This window comes from Mizuhopecten yessoensis, unplaced genomic scaffold, assembly GCF_002113885.1.
Source record: "Mizuhopecten yessoensis strain PY_sf001 unplaced genomic scaffold, ASM211388v2 scaffold9887, whole genome shotgun sequence".
NCBI classification, from domain to species: Eukaryota; Metazoa; Mollusca; class Bivalvia; order Pectinida; family Pectinidae; genus Mizuhopecten; species Mizuhopecten yessoensis.
Window position 1 is genome coordinate 418,629 of NW_018408272.1, and position 11,737 is coordinate 430,365.

At 34.4% G+C, this 11,737-nt stretch overlaps 1 long non-coding RNA gene across 1 annotated transcript; it reads left to right on the plus strand.

Moving 5' to 3' along the window:
- Positions 1 to 400: 400 nt before the first annotated feature.
- Positions 401 to 5,976, plus strand: LOC110458972. Its single transcript, XR_002463839.1, has 3 exons — positions 401 to 483; positions 4,233 to 4,338; positions 5,933 to 5,976. It is a non-coding gene; the product is annotated as an uncharacterized LOC110458972 (long non-coding RNA).
- Positions 5,977 to 11,737: the final 5,761 nt, after the last annotated feature.

Genomic DNA, 11,737 nt, shown 5'->3' on the forward strand with positions numbered 1-11,737 from the left:
GCATTAGTAAACATTTTATCACGTTTTCATCAAAATCTGCACTATATGTTTTTTCCTCTCTCTGACGTTCAGGAACGAACCTGTGGCTGGTGTCGCCGAAATTAGTTCAAACCGGTTTTTGAAAGACGAGGAGAACTGAAAATTTTCCGGTATTTGCAAAAAAAAATCAGAAAAAAATCCTAACGAATCAGGAAGCACTCATTTAATGCGCGGACGTGCATACTCACTCGTGCGTGTGGTCTTGCATATGTATTAAACACATGTATTATATACTCAGACCTATAGCCAAACAGTGTTTCAGAGAGAATGAATGATTAAGTTTCCGTTTCAGAGAAACAGGATACCACTCTATGTGGTTATCACAAGATACATCATATCAGGGAACTTTTATATGAAACAGATTTAATCGACCTGTGTTGTATTACACGATGGGTGGTCAGGTCTTGGCTATCGGTTTCCTTTGCTTATGTTTAGGATGTGTAGGTGAGTATTCTTTACTTATGTCTTTGAAAATTTCGTAAGTGTGTTTCCATTACTAAGATTAGTTCACTTATTGATTTACATTATATGAAAACTACACCCCATTATTTGTGTTTTATATTAAAAATTTGGCTTGTTTTATATCATTAATACATATCTCTTTATATATGTGGAGCTAATTAATCTATAAACCACTCATAATTACAATAACCATAATTAATCTACTTCCGTTAATGGAGTCTGCTCTTATCATAGTTAGCTGTGTAATGCATGCTGTAAATTGATTAAAGGTTATTATATGACCATTTTGATATCATATCCCTTATCCGCCCGAGAGTCCCGATATCGGAACTCTCGGGCTGATAAGGGATATAATATCAAAATGGTCATATTATAAACTTTTTATCATATGTTCAAGTAACAAAAAAACAAGTCAACAGGCATTACGAGAAACTTATCACACGGGTGACCGGAAGTGGTATCAGGAGTGGTCAGAAGTTATCAAATATGCAAAAACACTCATATTCTGAGTAAACATATGATTAACACTTTCCATTTAATGATTACAAAAATTGTCTATCTATTTATAAGGTAAATCTCCTTTATTATTGTAAGGAAAATAATTCCTTATTATGCAGCTTTCCGTTTATCTTCTGCAAAAGTTTGTCAAAGTAAAAAAATGGTGTGTACATATGGCTTTCTAGTTTGTATAATATGAGGTACATCATGGTTCTATTTCTTATGATGGATTTTGGCGTTATACATATAATAAAAATATAATTTTTAAATGCTGAAAGGCCCATCAACACAGGATAGGTATTCAGGGCAAGCAAATAGTCGCCAAAAACAGTTTCAAAATAAAAACATCAGACAAACTTAAAGGTAAAAGATACGAGGCGCATCTCTCTGTAGCCAGGATGTCATTAATCGATTTCAGGATTAATAAAATGAAATTCGTTTTCGACACATTGATTCCAATTATCAAAAAACACAACAAAAACCAGTTGATAATTTTTGTTTTGTTTAACCTATTAACATCTAAGGTCATTTAAGGACGTGCCTCCATGTGCGTTGTGTAAGTGTGTACGTATCCTGGAGACAGTGTAAGCCGGTGTACTTGCCTTCTTGAATAGCGCGGATCTGGTGCCGACTTTATAGGGACCACGGAACCAAATCAAAAATAGATTGTGGGTTTTTCCCTTTTGGGCAGAAGATTTAATAGAAAGGTGAATGCCTCGGGGCCTGCTGGTTGGATATTAAGGTGGCAGAAGTTTCAAAAGTTTTATGTGTGGGTTGAGCAATATATATAGATGTAATAAGTATAAAAAAAAATCAAAAAAAAATCTGGTTTTGTCTGGGTGAGTTTATTAAGTGTGTAATTTGCTGTAAATTTTGTTCGATTTTCAGTGCCGAATTCAATACAAGATGGCAGCCCCCATATAAAAAAAGTTCAAATTGGCAGAATTTTGAAATATTTTTTTTTACAGTTGTGTGAGATGCTATTCTTCAAAATGAGGTCAGGTAAACCAGTGTGGATAACCCCATTTAACCAGGACAGTGGTAAACGTTAACACTATCGTCTATGGAAAATCATTTGGTTCCGCGGTCCCTATAGCGCTATCTTCACTGAAACACAATACCAAAGGCACCCAACACAGCATTCCGTCCGGTCACATTTTATTGACATCGAGTGAACCAGTTGTTGCAATTACCCTTAATGCTCAACGTTAAGCAGGGAATAAAAATTACCATATTTAAGGACTTTGGGATGTCCCTGTCAGGAAACTCATTGCCTTCATCACCTGGGCGAACGCGCAACATTAAAGCATTAAATATCCCAAATATTGCAATGGGTGCAGCAGATTTATTTTGGTCGCTTTTGTGACCCCAAGTGCGGTGGTAGAGGGGTACCCAATTTAGTCGCCTCTTAGTATACAATGCAGTGGAAAAGAGCAGGTTATTGTTTTCTCGGTCCCCGACCTGCAGGGTTTTTAAAAAAAAGTTATCAATCAACAAACTTGTATTAATGTACAATTAAAGGAAAATACATGATTTCTTTTAAATGTTTATGATTATAAAAACGTCAGTTACACCGATACAACCTCCTCAAGCTATTTGATTAATGACCTCTGATACACATCATATATAAATAGGTTTTCCGGCTCTTACCAATTTACTCATAAGTTCACCATCATAATCATGTTATTCCGTGTATATAGTGTGACACTTTCTAACTCTCAGCATTCTTCAGTGTATATATTGTGACCCTATAGACCCCTCAGCGTACTTTTACTCATGACCTTTTAATATGAACACATATAGAATGAGCATGTATGTATGATTGTTTCGCTATTTCTGCTTCAAAACTATATTATATACATGTATCTATTTAATAAATGAAATTCCTCCTTTTAACGAGCATACAAATATCACAAATCTGTTCCCATTTTTGCTAGGTGATTAAGCTTAATATACGACTCGAGAGACCTGGTTGGTCTTTTATGATAACAGATACCAAAACATTACACTGGCAGACGGCTTACCATTTCTTAACGCAATCCATTCATAAATCTGAACGTCAAGTAGAGAGGACTAAGCACTGATTTGTATGTCTTTTGTTTATCGCAGCTAGAGGATATTACCGATATCATTCCCCCCTTGCGCGAACGTGCAACAACAAGGTCAAACGCGAGATATTACCAGATCAAGTAAAATGAAATGAAAAGTACTTACTGAAATTCTAATTTTATTGAGTCCTATATTTGACGACGATGGTCGTATATATATTTTGATCGATTATATATCTCCATGTTGCGGGCATAAAACAAATAGCTTAGGCTTAGATACAATCAGGTTTGTTAATATTAACTGAAAAACCATTAATGAAATGTTCTGCTTGAGATTTTATGCTCAATAATTACTATACATATACATACTCTAGATAAGCCCCTGTGGTTCGCCATTTTGAAATAACGATATTTGAAGTGCTTCACTGACACACACAAATATATATCTATATATGTCGGATATTTAAAGTGGTATGTGTCTGTATAATGGTTTTAACCAACTGTTCGCATTATCTCTTTGTCCTTTCTCAATTTAGTACAGGCCTATACAGCTTTTACAGCCTGGAACTGTAGTGATACTTATATATGCACTATTACAACTGTAAATATTACGATGATGGTAAAAAAACAAATGTGACGGAGCATTGTTTGTTTTGAATAAGTGATATCACCACTACGCGCTAGAAATAATCTGCTAAACTAAGACCCCCTGAAGGCCTGGTAAGAAGGTACACATGCACATTTTCACTCCATCTGACCTCTTCCTCCTTGGATATCCCACAATGCATATAGTTGCGTTTGGTATACTAACCCCTTTTTTATCAGGAAAAGAACACAGTCGTGAAGCAAGTTCTGCCATTAGGGAATGTGTCCAGTTCAAGGGGAAGCTTACGACTTAGATAAGAACGTTGCAGTTTATGAGAAGTTATATATATACTTACCAACCTGAAGAAAATGTTTAGAAAGAACGTTGCCTGTTTTTTAACCAACCATGGCACGCGTGTGACACACCTAGCCCTGTTGGATAATGCCTTCCCATTGTATGGAAAATGGCAAAAACATAGCGAAACTGTTGCAAAAGAGTAGTAAATCAAGGCTGTTTCTAAAATAAATTCAATTATAATTTTAATGGATATAGTCTTTTGGTTGTACACTAAATCACTACTTACATGTTCTGCTTTCCAGTTGTTTGTCAGTCAACGTGCTTTGACAGCGAGCCGGGGAAACAGCTAAACGCCACATCCACCAAACAGTTCATTACTTCACCAGGATTTCCAAATAACTATACCAAGTTAGTATATCTTTTTAATACTTTGACGTATGACTACTGTGATATGTGGTAAATTTACCTTATTGCATTTTGTTAATCTCAACAAGATTGTTATGATTTTTGTTATTATGAAAAAAGGATTGCAAAAGTCATTATCTTCTTTTAGAAGAATCATCTAAGACAATTTGTTATAATACTCTGTTATACCGTGCGTGATTTTAATACTGACGTAGTTCCTGGATATAAAGCCCATGATTAAATGTCTGGATCATTGTCTGTAACTCGAAGTTAGAAATACAGACATATTTATTCAAAAAAGAGAAAACGTAATTGGTATGTTAAGTAGATTGTTAATAGATGGTAATACATTAAATTAAAATATTTATATCGATAACGGAAATGAGATTAGAACCGTACAAATTCATTACGTTGACAACCAATACCTCAGATTCCAAAACTCGAAGTATCTCATAATCTAAGAATGTTCAGCACATAGGAGTTAAATATTGAAAGAGTTGTTTTAATAATACAACTTTATTGTTATTATACAACAGATTCATTAGACTACAAGTTGTAGCTGATACGGTGGTCATTATAAGGAAATTGTTTTTGTATCTGATATTAGATGTTTGGCTGCTTGTTCGTTTTTCATGCTTGGTTTATGTAACATATCCGCAAGGAGGAATGAATTATGAGTTGAATATCATTATAAAGGTAGAAGTGAACTAATATTCCGATATTATAATGAAAGTCCAAGCACCTTGCAGTTTTATACTTAATTGGATTTTGTAACAAATATAACTATAAGCTATAGGCTAACTAATACCTCCGCTCCGATATAAACTAGAACTGTAAGCTAAAGGCTTACTAAAGCAAAGCTATATAGTCTCCCACCAGTACCAAGTATTTCGCACAAATGGGCATAACTCCATCAAAAAGGGTCAAAATCGCGGTGCACAACTACAAAAGATAACGATAAGCCATGAAAAGTTTAACTGAAATCCACCTGTTAGTTAAGGAAGTGTTGCGCGGACAAGTATGTCGTACAAATGGACATAACTCCATCAAAAAGGGTCGAAATCCCAAATTAAAATGCCGGTGCGAAACTTCATAAGATCCGCGCTTTCAGGGTAGAAATACACTAATATACCGTCACCAGCACACATACACGCATACATTACCCGGATGGTGACAGGTCCTTAAAAACCTATGTTAATGGATGGTAAACCCTATCAAACCAATACCTAACCTAAGAACCCCTATCTACCGATTTCCAATCAACACGAACAATAAATATGCATCATGTGTTGCTAACACTATTATACTGTCACACAATGAGGTACATGTATGCCCTTGATGATCTAAACTTTTAATAGGACTCAAAACTCAATCAGCCAAACCAACTGAGATGGACAGGATTCAACATTGTACAAAATAAGGGACTGATCTAGTGTTAAGGGCACAGGGCAAAAAAAGGTTGGAACTAAGATGTATAACCATATATGCTTAAGTTGGAACAGAGATAGAAATAAGGTATTCTACCAGGACATTCTTTTTATTGTTAAGTGCCAGTTGATTTATTACATGTATCCTGTTTTATTATTGTTATTGATAGTAAACTTGAATGCTACTGGACAATATCGGACACAGATGCTTGCGGGTTAATAAGGATCGATGTCATATTCGTAAAGCTAGAGTGGCGCTTTGACAAAGTTCGGTTATTCTACGGTATGTAAGAGTTGTGGTTTCTAATAATACTGTTTAAGTTACGTTATTATATTGATCTAATAATATAAAGCTGCCTGTTATAAGATATAAAGTAAATATTTTGTCTGATAAAGGAAAAACACCTATCCAATAATGATATAGAAAGATAAAAGTATATCGCAAATATTTCAAGAAAAGTGTAAGCTGGTAAATATTTCTGTGAATGTTAATTTATATATTTGACAGATCCCTCATTCATGTATGAGGTTACCAGAACAGCGTCTCTACATGTGATACCAAGTAAGGAAGTTAGAATAAAGTTTCACACAGACGGTAGCATTGTCGACCAGGGCTTCAACATGTCATATGTGGCGGAAGGTATGTTTTTGTTGTGTATTTAAGTTACGTTTCCGTTCCTTGTTCTACGCTTCAGTATCGCATCATACATATATATGAGCCTAAATGATTTTCTAAACTTCTAACAACGCTAATATGAGCTAACATTTAAACTACACTTCTGTATAGTAGCTTAATTTCGCCGTCTAATATTTCGAAGGACAAGTTCACGGACATTAAATTCGAACAACACTGCCAAATGCAAGTTTTCCGCCCACAAGTATAATTTTGTATTTGGGTGAAACTTGTTTTTAGGGTGAGTACATACAAAGAAAATAAACAAAAATATGTTAACACTTTATGTTCCGAATAACGTCCTAAAATGACCTTAGCAGTCATTAAATAAAAGAACGAAAAAACAAAATTAAAAAAAAACCTGTTCGAGTAATGCTGATAAAACAACGTTCAATGTCGTATTTATGGTATTTTAATACAACACATGAAAATATATCCCACTATCTATATATATTTCCTATCGCTTTGCTAGGAACTGGTTCACCCGTTGTCAGTATAATGTGACCGGGCGGAATGATGTGATGGGTGCCTTCGGCATGGTATTTCAGTGAGATAGCACAATAAAGTCGGTATCAGATCCGCGCTATCACAAAGAGGCAAGCACAACAACATACTCTGTCTCCTGCATACACACACGCAAGCACGCGTACACTACACACATGGAGGCACGTCCTTAAATGACGTTAGCTGTTTAGGATGTTAAACAAAATTAAACCAAACCAAATATAAAACTTTATTTTAACCTCGCAAGAAGTATAGAATATCTTGAAATGTTTTGTTACCTTCCTCATTAGAAAGTGTATATAAAACATAAGGACAGCATATCTCCTGTTATGAATGTGGGGTCACAATAAAATATATTATGTCAAAATGATTTACAAACTAACGGCAAAAGTCATTTAACAAAGAAGTAAATAAAACTTAGTGTGTCTTCGATTGGTTTTTTTCCATTAATTCCACAAATATGATTTTAGCAAAGTTGATTCATTAACATTGTAAATAGTCTATCATATACATACAGCCATTCCGGATTGATCATATTCAAACTCCGAACGGTAAATCATTGCAACTACCTCTTTGATTTCCGGGCACATGTGGCTGTAGTGATCAAATAGGCGGTTGCAAAGATTTATTATTCGGATACAATCAATCCGGAATGGCCTCGTGTATTATAACACGAAATCGATTTTCAGTTCATATCATAAAACCAGGTATATTTTTTTAATATCTTCTCTCGTTTCGACTCAATAAAGAACCAAATATTATTTGTTTCTTTTCGTAATCAAAAACAATATTGGCATAACCTTATTCTTTGAATTTAACTCTTGTGTTACACATTATAACTGGTATTTATCCACATAAAAAATACCCCACCTTTCGTGTATTTTCCTAAGCAGTGACAAACAGTAGCCATGTGTGATATTTTTGTACAATGAAAACCCCCTGTAAAATTACATATATAAAAAAAAAACAAAAAAAACCACTAACACTAAAGTTGGCATATACATGATGATGTGGGACCAAGTAGGCTTCATATTTGTTTTTAAAAAAGGTTGCGTTTTGTTTGAGACTACAGTTTTAGCCATTGACAAATCTTGTGTTTACACAACAAAAGTTAGTGCTTCCTGTAATCAGCACATGTGTAAATATTGCGAAATATCTACCGGATTGACCTATGTAAACCGTGAGTATTTCTATCACCGAGGAGATAATATTCAATTTAAGAAAAAATATCCTATATATGTTGGGGTCACCTTTGTTTTGTTTTGCATTGTTTTGCGTTTTTTGATGTGGTAACCGTAGTTTACACAAGTTCGAATCTTGGGGAAAAAACTTCTTGAAAAAAAAAAATCTAAAACAAAAATTGAATTGATAATGTAGTTTATAAATATATACTTATATATATCTTTATGTAGGCGTGTTGTACAAGATGAATCCACTATCTATGTTTTTATTCTAAGGATCAGGGCAATTCTACTGTACATTGCTAATTGAGTTTTCGAATAATAGAAATGTTTCAGTAAGAAAAGAGGTATTTCCAACATGGTATATGAAAGTTGACATACGGCTTATACGTAGACTTACAACACAAGCTCCCGTCTATTGGCAGAGTTGTAATAATAGGTTGAAGGTATTAGAGTTTTATCAAAATCTAAGAATTGAATATTGTTTCAGTTCATCTCATTGGGTGATGAACTTAAATAATCTTAAGCAATTTCACAATAGACCGCTTTCCCCATTCATTAAATTTGCTGAAAACCCCCGTAATTTATCACCCTATGGAATCGCTGGTAGCAAGATTCGGTCATTAATGAGATTAAAAACACCCTTTTCAGATTGCATATGTGTGAACACATCAGGTATAGATGTTGTTGCTGCTTCTACCACACAGTATATCACCTCGCCCGGATTCCCGTATGGCTACCCGCAGTGAGTACCTGTTAACTCTTTACTGATAGTTTTCTTGATACCATTAACTGTAAGACTTTATCACAAACGTAAATTATAGCTGTTACTCATTAAAATAGTCGAACATATTCAAAGCATCGGGATGAGGTCTTAGATATTTTTTTCAATGCATTTCCTATTGAAACTAGTTCAACAATTAAGTACTTGTATGTATTACAAGTTATCAGTTCCGATTTTACTATTTATTTTAACACGAAAAACAGAGCTATCTTAATGTTAATGAAGTGTTATGAGAAGTATTCATTAAATGAAAATAACATTATAAACGATATCTAGAAACTGGCATGGAAAAATTAGAATCTTGGCGTCATAGGCATACATGTATTGTAATGTATAAAATTGCGAATAATTTAACCCCTGCTTTTTTATTAATATCATTGAACCATTTATCAATCATCAGCAAAATATTCATTCCCTGCGTCACCCAAGATTTTTCAATATACCAAGGTCAAAAACTAATATATATGATTTAAGGTTTTTTCGTAGTACCATGCAGGCATGGAATAGTTTTGATCCTTTGCTGACCAGGTCAGTCAGTCTAAGAATCTTAAAAATACTATAGCTAATCCTATTGAAGCTATTTCTGATACTTTTAAAAATTGTAGCCCAAAAAAGTTAAATATTATTTTGTGCCAGTTAAGAAATGCAAGTGACCTGAATCGTCACTAATTTATAAATCATCTTATCCCAGATCAAGTTTGTGCCTGTGGTTCACCTAGTGAAAATACTGATCATTATTTTTTTACTTGCCATAAATACTCTTATTCTAGGTATTTACTTCATAAAATTCATGACCGTATTGGTTATTCTAATTCAACTCTGTTAAGTTCAGGTGATAGTACCCTTTCTGATGATATTAATGAACTTACATTAGCTAATGTCCAGTACTATATAAATGGTACTGAACGATTTAAGAGATTATAATTTAATAATTGAATGATTGATATCTACCTCTATTATTGTACAGTTTGGATGCTATCACTATGATATATATATATATGTGTAGTAACTTTGTAATGATGTAGATTTCTGACTTACTAAGCCTGAGTACACATCAAATATAGCTGTGCTGTATGTGTGAGGGTGTTTGTGACGTGTAGGCATGTGGGTATGTACATTTGTACAAGCTTGAGTAGATGTTTACATAGTTAATTATTATATGTAACCTGAAGTAATTATTCTACTCTCTGAATGCTGTGTAATACTACCATCAATGCTTTTTTTCTAAAAATCTATTTCCCTTTTTGTTGAAAGAAGTGTAAATAATATTTATTCAGTAAATATAACACCTGCATGTCGGGGATCGAGAAAAGAATATACCTGCTGTTAACCACCGCATGTATCGTAAGAGGCGAGTGATGAGAGAACCCCCTGCAGAATTGGGGATTTGCTTTTGCGCCCTCCACTTTTCGACACAAAAGCAACCAAAGTAAATCTGCTGCACCAATTGCAATAGTTGGGATATCTCTACTTCAAATTTCTTAGCGCCTTGATTGTCAATACCTCACTTTTGGCTTTAATGGTGAACGTTCTGTCCCCAGGCCGGGCCATACTAATGTCCTGTAAAATGGTAGTTGTAATTCCCAACTTAACGCTCAGCATTAAGGGAAATGGCAACAACTGGTTCACGCGTTGTCAGTAGTTGACAGGGCAGAATGCTGTGCTAGGTCATCACCAGCACACATACACGCGTGCAAAACATACATCGAGTTACCTCCTTAAATGGCCTTAGCTGTTGATGGGACGTAATCCCTATAAAACCAAAACAAACAATTATATATAATTTATTCAAAAACGTTGATGCAGTAACGGGGATTTCTACACATGAATTTAACCGATAATAAAGTTCATTTTGATCAACGCGTAGCGTATACAATTTATAAATTAATTGAATAATAGCAAAATAACTAAACGCGACACACTCACCAGGATGCTATACACAAAAATTTTCCAATGTAAGTCGAAAGTTTGTATCAATCATCCAGACGTACATGTACTTGCACATCTTCTTTAGAGTGTTTCGAGTCGCGTGTCCTAAAAGAGTTCATGAATAATTAAAGTCGAATAGTCAAGCAAGTGCTGCGATTGGTCGGTTAACTCTGACCAATCGATTTAGTACAGAACATGCAACTCAAAACAACGAGTACGCCAATACACCAACACAATCAATGACGTCAAACACATGTGTACTTTCAGGTAAAATATATACAAAAAAAACATACGTGTACATACATACATCTTAAGAACACATATAAAACACTGGGTTACATACAAGTACTAATAAGTCCTTATAGTACAACTTTTGCAATACAAAAATTGAACAGAAAAGGAGCAATGTCTTGTCCCCATAAGAATGTATACAGTCTGCTGGAAAACGTGCCACCAAACTCAGCAAAAATATTGTCAACCAAGAGCACACTCATTTTCATAAGATAAATATATTTCATATTGTGATCCTCATTGTGATAAAAATAAACTTTTCAAATGTATGGTCCTCGAGAGGACGTTTTCTTCTCTCATGCAATGGATACATTAATATGTTAAGCATAAGCATTAACCCTGTTCCTAATTTGTGCTGTGGTCACATTTTTTACAGTGATATACGATGTAAATGGAATATCACATTGTCGGCAACGTGTAGCCTGCTAAGGATGGAGGTATTCTTTATTGGAATCGCAGACGGTAGCGACAACCTTACATTTTCGTTTGGTAAGTTATTTATTACAGTTTTGTATACTTGTTGTTTTATTTTACATGTATACTTTTTTGAATGAAAAAATTCGTTCAGTGTAGCAAATGTGAAAGCAAATGATTCACAATTTGTTTTCAATTG